Consider the following 15,141-nt stretch of genomic DNA (forward strand, 5'->3'; position numbering starts at 1 on the left):
TATAATTAACGAGTGGGTGTATGGAATATTATAGAAAAGTCGTCAGCTGCGTGGCCACGCGCTGGGGGATGCACTAACACTTTAGATTCTCTTAATTATTGTACTCTGTTTGTACAAACTAAATTGGTACATAATTTTTTGGTATGAAATCTTAAAATAATCTTCTTAGTCTTAACTAGAGAGAGTATGTTTTTCTTATAAATTTATAAGAAAATATGTATTCTTAAATATTGTATTCTTAAATATTGTACTCCCTTTGTCCCAATTAAGTTGGTGCAAAACTTTTGGGCACAAAGTGTGTTAAATAATTTCTTTTATTCATATCTCGCACGAATTATATGATTTACTACGAATTTTCTTAGCTGCGCAACGCGCAGGGGATATACTAGTTTTACATAAAACTGATCAAAATGAATCGAAAAGGCTTTTTTTTTTTTACCTAATTTAGGAAATACTTATGAATATAATTTACTTTCGAGAAATAATTGACTTTGAGTAATTGAATTTCGAGAAATAATTAAATTCAACATTATTTTATACTACTATCATTATTGCCTAAATTTAAAATTTATTATTTAAACTTCAACCAAATATTTCTTGAAAATCATAAACTAAACAGAATTTTCAGTACTTTAAAGTTTTAATTTCAATTTTGATTTACTTTTTGTACAGTCTTTGGTTTCATTTTTTCAAAAAAATTATAGTCTCAATTATACTTTTTGTAGCTTTGACGAGAAATTCTCAATTATAACTCTGTAAAAAAGTATTCTCCATATTTCGATATGACAATTGAAATATTTCAAAAATGTGAATTCTAGATTTTTTCTATAATAATATAAAATTGAGTATTATAAATTTTAAATTAAAAAACACTAAATAAATCAAAATTAATCATATAAACTGAAACAATTGTATCTTAAATCTCTATAAATACTTCCTTTGAATTGCAAATGCTATTGCCCAATATTGGGCTTGGGCTACACTACGTAGTCCATGTATCTTTATTTTTGAGTCGCTTGAAATTCATAATCTGCATCGAATATTTTAAAAAATATAGTCCAATAATTTGGAGCTTTGATACAAAATAAATGTTGGTCCTTGCAGATAATCAATGAACAATAAATTTAGCCCCACTTAAGGTTGTGAGTTATGTGATTCTTGATTTTTCTACCAAACCACTATCAACATTCCACCTTCTTGTCTTCATTACAATTACTTTACATATGTTATATATGGAAAAAAAATGTATTTTCGATGAAATTTTGTATTTCAATTCACTTATTTATTTATTCGTCATAATTTATTTCATTGTTTGGTATCATTTTATTCTCTTTTAAGTCACACTACTATAGAAGTAATGGGGCCCATTAATTATTGAAATTAATTTGGTCCATGAATATTTGGAGAGCCCAACACGGTTTCTAAGTGGTGATTCCCTATGAAATTTCTTCTATTTTTCTCTTGAAATACTTAATAAAGTACTATACTTTACTTACATATAAATAATGCGGCAAAGAGCATATCTGTACATATAATTAATATTGGACTTCACTCATGCTCTGTTTTGAATCTAGTTTATTTAATTGTAGTACAACCACTCGTACTTGAAATGTGTGGTTATGGATAGTATAATAGTATTTCGATGATTTATTAAAATTATGTAATTTAATTTGTGTTTTGATTTCAAAATAAATTTTAATGAGAAAGTTGTGAAATACCATCGTTTTGGGTTTCAGAAGTGAAATGTCTCAATATGCCGTAATATGAAATGCTAGGGGTTTCAGTTGCTCAAGAGTAATTTGTCTTTAAGTTGTCTGAGATTGAATTGGTATGAAATTGCAGGCGAAAGTTTAAAACTATCCTACGTGCATTGTGTTGAAATTAAGTATCGTACCCTCAACATTGAAACTTGAAACTTAGCTAGAAAAATCATGAACTTTGAATTTATTTAGAGTAAAGGCCAAAATTGGTCCTGATCATATGGTCATTTTACGTTTTTGGTCATAAACATTATCTTTTGGATCTTTTGGTCCTGAACATATGATCATTTTACGTTTTTGGTCCTAAACATTATCTTTTGGATTTTTTGGTCCTGAACATATGATCATTTTACGTTTTTGGTCATAAACATTATCTTTTGGATTTTTTGGTCCTGAACATATGGAAATTTGATCATTTTGGTCCTGGACTAACTGTTCCGTTAAAAACTAATGGTCAACGGGTTTAATTCCGATTTTCGACCAAATTAAAAGAATATTTAATCTTGAAAAATATCAACAATATAATCCATGTAGTTCATCGGAACAAATCCAAACTTCGAAAATAACCAAAATTTGAGAAAATTTAATGATTTTCTTAATTATAATTCACCAAAAACAACCCCAATTAAGCTAAACAATAGAAAACCTTGAAATCATATATTTTTACTTAATAAACCATTCCATTATGAATGTAAATTACGTACTTTGATCAGCATTTCTCAAAAAAAAGAAAAAAACAAACTCCAAGCAAATTCACACCTTAACACATAGAGACAAATGAAGAATTCAAGCAAACTACACCACCAACAAAAACTAAAATAAAATAAAACGTTACACCTAAAAATGATCATAAGCCGACAGATCCCAATTGTCACTCATCAAATCCTCGTACGACATTCTCCTACGATCGCCGCCGCTCCAAAACACCTCCTCAAATCCCTCCACCAACGGCGGCGGCCATTCAAACCCCTCCAATTCCGGAAACATCTCAAAATTCTCCGCGGCCGGCGCAGAGACAGAGGCCTCCGGAGTTGGAGGGGCGGCGGGGGGAGGGGTGGGGCGGCGGGATTTGCGGCAGGAGCCGCCGACGGGGACGTTGCGGAGGGAGCCGCCGCGGGTCCAGTAGCGGCGGCAGGACTTGCAGAAGTAGCGAGGCTGGGAGACGCTGTAGTTGTTGTAGTAGCAGAATTTGGTGTTGGAGGAGAAGCATCGAGGGCAGCTCGGGGCGGCCGCGACGACGTCGTTGCTCGGCCGCCATTTGCTGATTAGCAATGGGGGCTTGGTGTGGTGGTTGAAGCTTGATGATGATGATGATGATGATGAAGGTGGCATTATGTTTGTTTGTTTGTAATTGTGTTTTTGGATGTGTGTTGGTTTATTATATATAGAGATAGGAGATGGTGTGTAGGGTAGTGGTGGTGTGGAAATGTGCATGTGAGAACAAAACTCTTAGTTTTGAGTATATATTGTTTGTTTGTCACTAGTAGTATCTTATTATTGGTTGGCTTGTGTATTTTACTGTTGAAAAAACGTGGAGTTCGGTCGAATTCTAGTCTGTTTTGTAATTTTAAAAATCAGTCAGAAAAATCATGAAGTTTGAATTGGTTCGCAATTCAAAAATCTGGCAGTGATTTGGTAGTTTATGAGTAGACGTTATTGTTAACTTGCTGTCGATGACGTCTATGGTTGATTTTCGGGCAGATACTAGTTACAATTTAAGCAAAGGGTGATTTGGTGATAGGGTAATAGTGTGCAAAATATGCATATGAGACTTTTTTTTTTGTTATAGTATACTGTTTGTATGATTGGTTCAAATGTATTTTTGGTCTTGCAATTAAGTGACATTTTTAGTGTAATTATTTTTGCTATATAGAGGCAAATGTAATTAAGTCTTAGATAATGTATGTGTGGCAAACATTTTAAAATATTGGTGGAGAATTGTGAGACTGCAGTTCAGTAATAGTACTCTTTTGTCCTAAAGTGAGTTGGTTGGCAAAAATTGAAATAAATTTACACACTATGAAGTACAATAGAAATGATGAAATTGTGAACGGAAATTTAATTGAAGCTCTAAATTTTTTATAAGTTAGATTTATAACACTATACTATACTCCCTCCGTCCACGAATAAGAGTCCCGTTTTTCCATTTTTATCCGTCCACGAATAAGAGTCTCGGTTCATATTTACCATAAATGGTAAAGAGACTCCACATTCCACTAACTCATTCCACTCACATATCATTTAAAACTAATATATACAAGTGAGACTCATTTTCCACTAATTTTCTTCCACTCACTTTTCTTAATATTTCTTAAAACTCGTGCCATTTAGAAATGAGACTCTTAATCGCGGACGGAGGGAGTACTAAACTATAATTAATAATGTAGTGATTACTGATTACTCTACGTTTATTTATAAGGTAAACCCTACACCCCTAATTAACATTATTTTTAAACAAATCATATACCCTGAGTATGAAATATTTCCATTGTATAAAATTTTTGACAAAGAAACAATGGGAAGAAAACAAGTGTGACCGAAAGGTGACTAGGAAAATCTAAAATAGTGTACCAACTAGCTAGTGGTATTGTGGTATATATGGAAAATATCACTTTTAATCTTAAAAATAAAATTTTATTATAAATCATGTTTTGAACTTTAAAATTATTTATTAATTTAAAAAATTAAACTATTTACATAAAAAAATGTCTATCATCCATTTACGACTCCTCAATCTCGACTATGCATGAGTAATAGATCGATTCGATTAATAACATAATAGAATAATAATCTATTAACATGAAACTTGTTGAATGCCAATATGCATTTTCTTTTATAAATGACATGACACAAAGCAACCATAATACTTAAAGAAAATTTCCATATTTAATTAATTAAAAGAAAATGACATCATTCTTTTAAATAATAGAGCACATCTTACATTGAAAATAAAATAAAAAATATACAAAGTGACATCCAATTATGGGCTACATTTAAATTTTAAGTACGTAAATATGAATGCGTGATATTTTTTTATATAAAAGTCAATAATTTGGAATTTACTTAAATACTATTTCTTACTATTTGAGACATTATATTTATAAAAATGTATATATTTATAGTTTATAATGAGCACACCAACGAATTACTCCTACAAATCAACAAAAGATTGTCACACATTCAATAGTTAATCAGTTAGTAGATGTTGATTGTAAGAAAAAAAAAAAAAAACATGTGGGAAATTTGGAAAGGCTAGGCTTTTGGCCTTTCATCTTGTGGTAACCTCCAAATGCATTATGGTGAGCCTTAATGCCAAGACTCTTCATGTAGGCTCTCTTACCCTATAAATAGTGAGTGTTTTGGAGTAGAGAACACACAACCAACAATCATTCTCTCTTCTCTCTAAAGCATTCTAGTTCACATCTTAGGAGCATTGCATAGCTCGGTTCTCGCCTCCAATTCAAGTTCGTCGGAGCCTACGAGTTTGAGGTGCTTCAACTCGGTAGGAGGAAAGTCGTTTCATCTTTGGGGACGTTACACCAATCCGTGAGCACTAGCCGGGGCGTATCTCGTCTTGCGGAGAGAGGGATACCTCGACTCGACTTGAAGAAGACTATAGTTTGCATCTTGTTCTTTTATTGTATTTCTTTTGTTTTATTTACCTTCTAGTTTTTGGTTATTTTGTAATAGCAAGAGTTTGCCCGTGTAAAGGCTACACGATTTCCAACAATCGCAAGACGAGATAGTGTACTCTTGCCGAAATCATGTCGACCGAAGCTGGAGGGAACGGAAACAACAACATTGGATCGTCTTCTGCATCCGCTAACACCTCAACGATGGCACCTATTTCGACCTCAAGGGTCATGACTCAAGCTGACAAGCCCGAAAAATTTAAGGGCCTGGATTTCAAACGTTGGCAACAAAAGATGTTGTTTTACCTAACTACGTTGGGTGTTGCTAATTTCCTCAAGGAGGATGCTCCTGCTGTACCTGAGGAGGAGACGGACTTTAATGTTCGGGCTGCCTATGATGTTTGGCATCAAGGAGATTTCTTGTGCAAGAACTATATCTTGAACGGCTTGGGGGATAGTCTCTATTCCATCTTTGTCGGGGCTAAGACCTCCAAAGCTTTGTGGGAGGCTCTTGACAAGAAGTATCGCGTTGAGGACGCCGGTACAAAGAAATTTGTAGTCGCAAAATTTCTGGACTACATGATGGTGGACTCTCGCTCAGTGGTAGAGCAAGCTGAAGAATTGCAAATCATTATCCATGATGTCCACGCTGAAGGGATGGCCTTGCCAGACCAGTTTGTTGTTGCATCAATGATCGAGAAGCTTCCTCCGTGCTGGACGGATTTCAAGAACTACCTAAAGCACAAGAGAAAGGAGATGAAGCCAGAAGACCTGATTGTCCGTCTTCGTGTAGAAGAGGATAATAGGCGGTACCATCAGAAGTCAGGAGGGCCTGAACATGCCAAGGCAAATCTGATGGAGAAGGGAGGATCTTCCAAGCGTCCCCGCCCAAGGGAAAATGACAAGGGCAAGGGGAAGGTAGCTGCTGTCCGAAAGTTTGAAGGCAACTGCTTCAATTGTGATAAGCCGGGCCACATGGCGAAGGACTACCGAAAGCCTAAAAGGATGAAATTCAAGAAGAGTGCTCACATGGTCGAGAGAGACTTCAACGATGATGACCTGGCTGCGGTGGTTTCTGAAGTGAACCATGTTGACAATCCGAAGGCTTGATTTGTTGACACCGGAGCTACTGTGCATGTGTGCTCTGATCGTAGCCAATTTTCGACCTACAAGCAAGTCGTAGGGAAGAAGCTCCACATGGGAAACCAAGACTCGTCTGAAGTCGTTGGCATGGGAGAAGTGAAGCTCTTAATGACATCTGGTCGTGAGCTGAAGCTGAAGGATGTGCTGCATGTCCCAGACATCCGCAAAAATCTTGTTTCTGGTAGTTTGCTTGTTAGTCATGGCTTTAAGCTAGTGTTTGATTCTGACAAGTTTATATTATCTAAGTTTGGCACTTTCCTTGGAAAAAGTTATCTTTCCAATGGCTTGTTCAAACTTAATGTAATGGCCACTGGTGGCCGTGTACCGAATCAAGTCAAAGATAATAAGAATGCTTCTTCGTCTTACTTGCTTGAGTGCGCCGATTTATGGCATTGTAGATTAGGACATGTGAATCTAAATGCTATAAAAAGATTAGTAAATCTTGATTTGCTAAAAGTTGATGAGTTTAATTCACAAAAGAAATGTGAAGTCTGTGTTGAAGCAAAAATGACCAAGCTGTCGTTCCGCTCGGTAGAACGGAGCACAAAACCTCTAGAATTGATCCATACAGATATATGTGATTTAAAATTTGTGCAAACCAGAGGTGGCAAAAAGTATTTCATCACATTCATTGATGATTGCACGAGGTATTGTTATATTTACTTATTAAGAAGTAAAAATGAGGCAATTGAAGCGTTTAAAGACTTCAAAAATGAAGCCGAAAATCAACTTAATTGTCGAATTAAGTGTGTTCGAAGTGATAGAGGTGGTGAATATGTGGCGCCGTTTGCAGAATTATGTCATGCAAGTGGTATAATTCACCAAACCACGGCTCCATATTCTCCTCAGTCGAATGGTGTTGTTGAGCGCAAAAATCGAACACTGAAAGAGATGATGAATGCTCTGTTGATTAATTCAGGATTACCCCAGAACATGTGGGGGGAAGCTTTGCTAACCGCAAATTACATCTTGAACAAGATTCCACTCAAAAATAGGGATGTGACTCCTTATGAATTATGGAAGGGAAAGAAACCTTCATATACATACCTCAAAGTGTGGGGGTGTTTAGCAAAGGTACAAGTGCCACCTCCAAAACAAGTTGCAATTGGCCCTAAAACAGTCGATTGTATCTTTATTGGATATGCATTGAACAGTGGCGCATGTCGCTTCTTAGTTCATAAGTCAGCTATACCTGATGTAGCTGAAGGAACAGTAATTGAGTCAAGGAATGCTGTATTCTTTGAGAATGTGTTTCCTTGCAAGAAGCAAGATGATCGTTCTAGTGAAAGAATGGTGGATGAAACCAGTAGTTCTAATTCTCCAAAAGTGACGAGGGCAAGTCCTGAGGATGTAGAACCAAGACGTGGTAAAACAGTTAGATTTGCTAAGACTTTTGGTCCAGACTTCATAACTTTTATGTTGGATAGTGAACCAAAGTCACTATCAGAAGCACTGTCTGGCCAAGACGCAGTGTGGTGGCTAGAAGCTATCAACAGTGAAATGGAATCCATCATGCTAAATAACACATGGGTGTTAGTAGACTTGCCGGAAGGCTGCAAGGCCTTAGGATGCAAGTGGATTCTGAAAAAGAAATATAAACCCGATGGTACTGTAGACAAGTACAAAGCTCGCCTAGGAGTCAAAGGCTTTAAACAGAAAGAAGGGCATGACTTCTTTGATACTTACTCACCTGTAACGAGAATAGCTTCCATTCGGGTGCTTCTTGCGATTGCTGCGTTGCACAATCTTGAGATTTACCAAATGGATGTGAAAACTGCGTTTCTGAATGGTGATTTGGAAGAAGAGATATACATGGAGCAACCTGAAGGGTTTGTTGTGCCCGGGCAAGAACGCAAGGTATGCAAATTGGTAAAGTCTCTCTATGGATTGAAGCAAACGCCGTTGCAATGGCACTTGAAGTTTGACAATGTAATGTTGACAAATGGATTCACTATCAACGAGTGTGATAAGTGTGTTTACATTAAGAACACAGATAACGGGTTTGTTATTGTGTGTCTTTATGTTGATGATATGTTGATAATGGGCAGCAATAGTGCCATTATTAACGAGACAAAAAACATGTTGAAAAGAAATTTCGATATGAAAGATATGGGTCTAGCTGATGTGATTTTCGGAATCAAAATTTTGAGGACTAATGAGGGAATTGCCTTAACGCAATCTCATTATGTTGAGAAAATGCTTAAGAAATTCAACTCGTTTGATTGTAAGCCAGCAAAGACTCCTTTGGAGCTCAATGTCCATCTAAGCAAGAATATGGGTGAGCCTGTTGCTCAAGAAGAGTATGCAAAGGTTATAGGAAGTTTGATGTTTATCACGAACTGTACCAGACCAGATCTTGCTTGTACGGTGAACAAGTTGAGCCGATTCACGAGCAATCCAAGCAAGGAACATTGGAGAGCTCTGTGCAGAGTTTTAAGATACTTGAAGTATACTATTGACTTTGGACTGCACTACACAAGATATCCCCAAGTACTTGAAGGGTACTGTGACGCAAATTGGATCTCTGATTCAAAAGACTCATTTTCGACAAGTGGGTATGTGTTCACTGTGGGGGGGTGGTGCTGTTTCGTGGAAGTTAGCGAAACAGACGTGTATTGCTCGCTCCACCATGGAATCCGAGTTTATCGCATTGGATAAAGCAGGAGAAGAAGCCGAGTGGCTCAGAAATTTCCTAGAATGTATTCCATGTTGGAAGAAGCCAGTGCCCACAGTAGTGATTCACTGTGATAGCAAAGCCGCTATAGGTAGAGCACACAGTGGCTTCTATAATGGTAAGTCTCGACACATTCGTCGACGACATAATACCGTAAGGCAGTTGATCACAAGTGGTGTTATCGCAGTTGACTATGTTAAGTCAGTGGATAACATAGCGGATCCATTAACAAAAGGTTTAAACCGTGATCAAATGCATAAATTGCTAAAAGGAATGAGACTGAAAACCACATCTTAAAAGATGAGTATAGTGGTAACCCAACCATACGATTGGAGATCCCATGGGATTGGTTCAATGGGAAACAAAGCTATACAAATCTAGTTGTAACACTCAAAAGATTTTTATCTTCGCCCATTCTTTAGAAAGCATTGAGTGTTGTAACCTGCACGTGGTAAGAGGCTAAGTCTTTTGACTTCTAATGATTCTTGAAATCTCAAGGAGATGCAGTATGACAGGATACTCATATGAGAGAATCACATGTAAGTGAGAAGTGGGGCCGCTTCGTGTGTGTGAGTCACTTACGAATTCCAAAGAGGTGTTCCACGGCCGAAACGACACAAACGTGAGAACTGATGGAGTTGAGACAATATTGTGTTGATGCTATTGACTAGGCATACACCAAGGAGGAATAGTTCAAGGCATCTCGTCCACTAGCCCGTCGGTATGTCCGATAGTGTTGACTATGGAAGGTTCAAAACCACAAGTTACCTCTCCAAAGACAGTATCGTTTCTCGAGAACTGAGCAAAGAGTCTGCATACATGCATTTGTGTCTAGTGTTGGTTTGAGCTTGCAGCGCTCTAACCAATGTGGGGGTTTGTAAGAAAAAAAAAACATGTGGGAAATTTGGAAAGGCTAGGCCTTTGGCCTTTCATCTTGTGGTAACCTCCAAATGCATTATGGTGAGCCTTAATGCCAAGACTCTTCATGTAGGCTCTCCTACCCTATAAATAGTGAGTGTTTTGGAGTAGAGAACACACAACCAACAATCATTCTCTCTTCTCTCTAAAACATTCTAGTTCACATCTTAGGAGCATTGCATAGCTCGGTTCTCGCCTCCAATTCAAGTTTGTCAGAGCCTACGAGTTTGAGGTGCTTCAACTCGGTAGGAGGAAATTCGTTTCATCTTTGGGGACGTTACACCAATCCGTGAGCACTAGCCGGGGTGTATCTCGTCTTGCGGAGAGAGGGATACCTCGACTCGACTTGAAGAAGACTATAGTTTGCATCTTGTTCTTTTATTGTATTTCTTTTGTTTTATTTACCTTCTAGTTTTTGGTTATTTTGTAATAGCAAGAGTTTGCCCGTGTAAAGGCTACACGATTTCCAACAATGTTCAAACTCGAAACTATCACATTCTTATCCATCAATATAGCCACTTAAGCTCAATTTTGGCACCTTCTTTTTTATACACTTGAAAATGATATTCGATATATATATTTCTAACATAAATATCAATCTATCAAAGTGCAAATTGCAGGAAAAAAATATAATTAGCAAATAAGGGAAGCTTTGGCCATCCTTTAGAGAATAAGTCCCTAACTTTATTATAACTTTAATTTCACCCATAACAAAATTAAAGTTATCCAAAGTAGTATCTGCACAATAGTCCTCATACTTTCATAGATAATCGTTTGACCCTATAAGTTATATAACATTAGTAGATCACGTAATCGGGTCAATCAATAAATAGTTATAAATATTATATAATCTTTAGACTATTATGTTGGACCATATTAAAATGTTCCAACATAAAGAAGATAGAGATGCTTACAATGACGGTTGGTAGACCAACATCTGATGGAGCATGGAGACTGAAAGGAAAGTGAATTAGTTCACGACATCTGAAATGTATTTAGGGCCAATCCAATCAGAGTCCGGTACTTTTTGCCTATATATATATGCTCTTTCATTGTAATTGTAACATGTATAATGAAATATATGGATTGACGTCGCTCCTAGATCGTAGTCACATAGATATATAGACATCATATCAAACTAATTAAAAAATTTATATACTTCATGGTTACTTTTGTTATAACAACGTTGGCATTAAAAGAACCGGTATCGTCTATTCGTCATATAATCAGCAGTGGCGTGCCGTCGGCAATAAGCTGTGGGAGAGAGACACGACCGTTTGTTTGTGACCCACCCTATCCTTGATATCTCACCTCACTAGTTGTAGAAAGAGATTGTGCATATTGAACTAGTGTGACATGTCATAGAGTCCATTTTAAATGGAGTAAAGGCCAAAATTGGTCCTGAACATAGGGTCATTTTACCTTTTTGGTACTAAACATTATCTTTTGGATTTTTTGGTCCTGAACATATAGAAATTTGATCATTTTGGTCCTCCGTCAACATTTCTATTAAAAACTAACGGTCAACAGGTTTAATCCCGATTTTGACCAAATTAAACTTTTAATTCTGAGTTTTTCTTCCCTAACTAATTCCCTAATTATTTTTATAAATATTCTAAACCCCAATCACCACCTCCAATTATCGGCCTGATTTTTCGCCAGTTACTGCAATTTAGCCGTCGCCGACCTCTTGACTGCAATTGAAGAAGACTGCAATCCGTCGACACAGAGCTTGACGGTTGGTTGGAGGTCCTCCGGCTAGATGCTCTCGATTATCTCCGTAAAAAACATTTCTCTCTGTAGGAAACCGGAACAAGGCTCCTGGTTGTGGTCAGAGGTCGTGGCTTGACTGAGAGTAGGATCCGGGAGAGTTGCGAGGCGCTGAAGCTCGCCGGAGATGTCGCTGGAGCAAGCGGAGAAATCAGTGAAGGCGCGTGAGATGTCCAGCATATCGTCGGAGTGGGTCTTAGAATCGGTAGACGATTTAGTGGCAAGCTCACCGAGGCGATTCCCCAATCTGCCTGAGGTTGACCGCAGAAGGTTGCAACAAACAGGACAATCATGTCGGTGCTCAAGAGGGCTTGGAGTATTGTGTAGTCTTCCCCTCTCTCGGGCTTATTCAAGAATGTGCGAGTGAAAAAAGATGCTTTGGTTGTTGATTTCTCTTCCTCTTTATCCGGATTTTGTATGGTTATTTGGGGAGGAGTTATGGGCTCTTTCTTCTGAATCTGATCTGATCTCTCCAAGTTTTGGATTCTTCTTTGATGGCGATGAGCAGAGGTAGAAACAGTGCTGCACAGACCACGGTGGCGCTGCCTGCGTAAGCCGCGGGCGAGAAGGGGACGAATTCCTGGAGGACAGTCGTGGCCATAAAAATAAAAATAATTAGTAAGTAAAAAATCAGAATTAAAAGTTTAATTTGGTCAAATTTGGCATTAAATCAGTTGACCGTTAATTTTTAACGGAAATGTTGACGGATGACCAAAATGATCAAATTTCCATATGTTCAGGACCAAAAAACTCAAAAGATAATGTTTAGGACCAAAAAGGTAAAATGACCATATGTTCAGGACCAATTTTGGCCATTACACTTTTAAATATGTTACTACATATTACAATCTTTTATCTCTCTTACTGCTACTTAGACTTAAGGGTTGCATGTGGTTGGTTCTTAGCTAGAAATGGGCATGCAAAGAAGGCCCATAATTTGATAAGATGTGATTGGTGTACCTAATTGGAGAGATGTTTGTTATGAGGGTCATGTGCCACCTAGGGCTAAACATTTTGTGTCAATAGTCTCATTGTTGATTAAAGATTCCAAAAATATAAAATTGCAATCAAATTCAAACTAGTTTTGCTGGGATGGAAAGAGAATTCAAGAGGATTTAATGAAACGAGTATAATTAATTAGTTATTAATTAGATGAGCTTCGGTTCATCAAAGTCATTAATGACTCACCAATAACTTAAATGGGAGCTACATAGTGTTATAAGAATTAATTGGGTTTTTATCCCATTTCGTTAAACTCTAAACCCAAACCCCAACAATCTTATGGGAATGATTAATTTCATTCTCCAAAGATGTATACTAATTAACATTTTCATCAGTTTTTTGGGTGTGGTAAAGTAAGTAAAAGAGGTAGAAAATCGAATATCGCTTCCATTTTACGATTATACATTGATAATAAAGCTTTCGAATTTATGTTTACAGTGTATACAAACACTTTGGTGGAATATTGCCGGAACATATTAAGTTTGTGATAAAAAAATAAAGATTCATACATAAGTTAATAAAATCGAATTTTCAAAACATGTGTGTATGAGTTGTAATACAAATTGAGCTAATATCAAAACTAAAAATAGTGGCACGAACATGTAAAATCACTACATTTACGTACAATGAAATTAATAGTAATATTCTTCCTAAGATGCTACATATATATTTCAAAATAGAGTAATAAATCGAATAACCTATTGAATAAATAGAAACTTATAAATTTAAAGTGTTTACCTAAAATTTAAAAATAAACAAACTAAGAAAATAATAGTGATCGATGAAACTCAATTACTTAAATAGTGGTCAAACTAAAAATAGTGGCACGAATTGAACATGTAAAATCACTACATTGACAATGAAATTAATAGTAATATTCTACACATATATTTCAAAATAGAGTAATAAATTGAATAACCTATTGAATAATAGAAACTTGTAAATTTAAAAATAAACAATCTAAGAAAATAATAGTGATCAATGAAACTCAATTACTAGAAGAAAGAGCAAATGGCCCATATCTCAAGTCTTGCAAGACGAATTTAGTATTAATGGCCCACAAACTAATGGATCGAGTCAATATGATTGGGTGTACTCTAGTTAGTTGAGTTAATTTAGTTTCTAAAAGTCTCAAATGTTTGTTGAATATTGAGGACTCCTATGATAAACAGAGCTTACTACTCCCTCTAGCTAATTATCTTGTGGCAAAGAAAAAAAAAACTACAAATAGTTTCATTTTCCAACTAATGAACTATGTTAATTTAATAATGTGGAAATTGACATCAAATTATTAAATAAAATAAATAAGAGTAATTATATCATTATTAATTAATTTATGGCTTTACTTATTTCATTACTAAATTAGTACTAATAGAAATCAATTCTCTCTCTCCTAAAATATTTTAAAACATTAGTGATAGTAAAATTTTCTCTCCTAAATATTTTAAAACATTGAATTGATCATGGTTGCCTCTATTTAAATTATTTTGTAAGAATTCTGACGAAATTCAATTTTTATATATATCAATCGTAAAAAAAAAATTATACTACAATCAATAATGGTAATATCATCTATTTGTGATGACTCAAACCCCCAACCTACTGATTGATGAAGAAACGTTTTACCAACTGAGATGCGTTTCTTCGTCTAGTTAACGTTTAAGGAGAAGTCTTTTACATATATTGAATAAGTGTTTTATCTTCGTTAAAGCACTAGTACTAATATTTTTATTTAGAAGAAACAAGTCTCAAATTGTGTGGGGGCACACGTGCTATCTATCTCATTGTCCATTTCCAAGCTGATACTATGCGACAATTTCAACTAGAAACATAAGACTGAGATAGTGTCAATATATAAGACGAGTTGACTTAGCCAACAATATTACACTCTCATAATCCTACTCATTCAAATATTTTCTCCTACATATACATACACACATCATTTTTTTTTTCCATAAATTAAATTAAAACACTCATCACTCTTTCATTTCCCGCCGCCAAACATGTCCGACGCCGGCCCTTCCCGCAGTCTCCGTGGGGCCCGCCCCTCGCCGCTGAGCATAAGCAAACAATCCCACAACATAGCAAAGGCAAAATCTCACCGCCGCCACCCTCCGCCGCCGCCGCCGGTAATAATCTACGCCGTCTCCCCCAAGAAATACAACGTGGAGCCCGGAGAGTTCAAGGCGGTCGTGCAGCGTTTGACCGGCTTGAACTACTCATCTCCGGGGCCCGCGCTGAT

This window comes from Salvia hispanica, chromosome 1 (genome assembly GCF_029641045.1).
Source record: "Salvia hispanica isolate PSC_SH4W2 chromosome 1, Shi_PSC_v1, whole genome shotgun sequence".
Lineage (NCBI taxonomy): Eukaryota > Viridiplantae > Streptophyta > Magnoliopsida > Lamiales > Lamiaceae > Salvia > Salvia hispanica.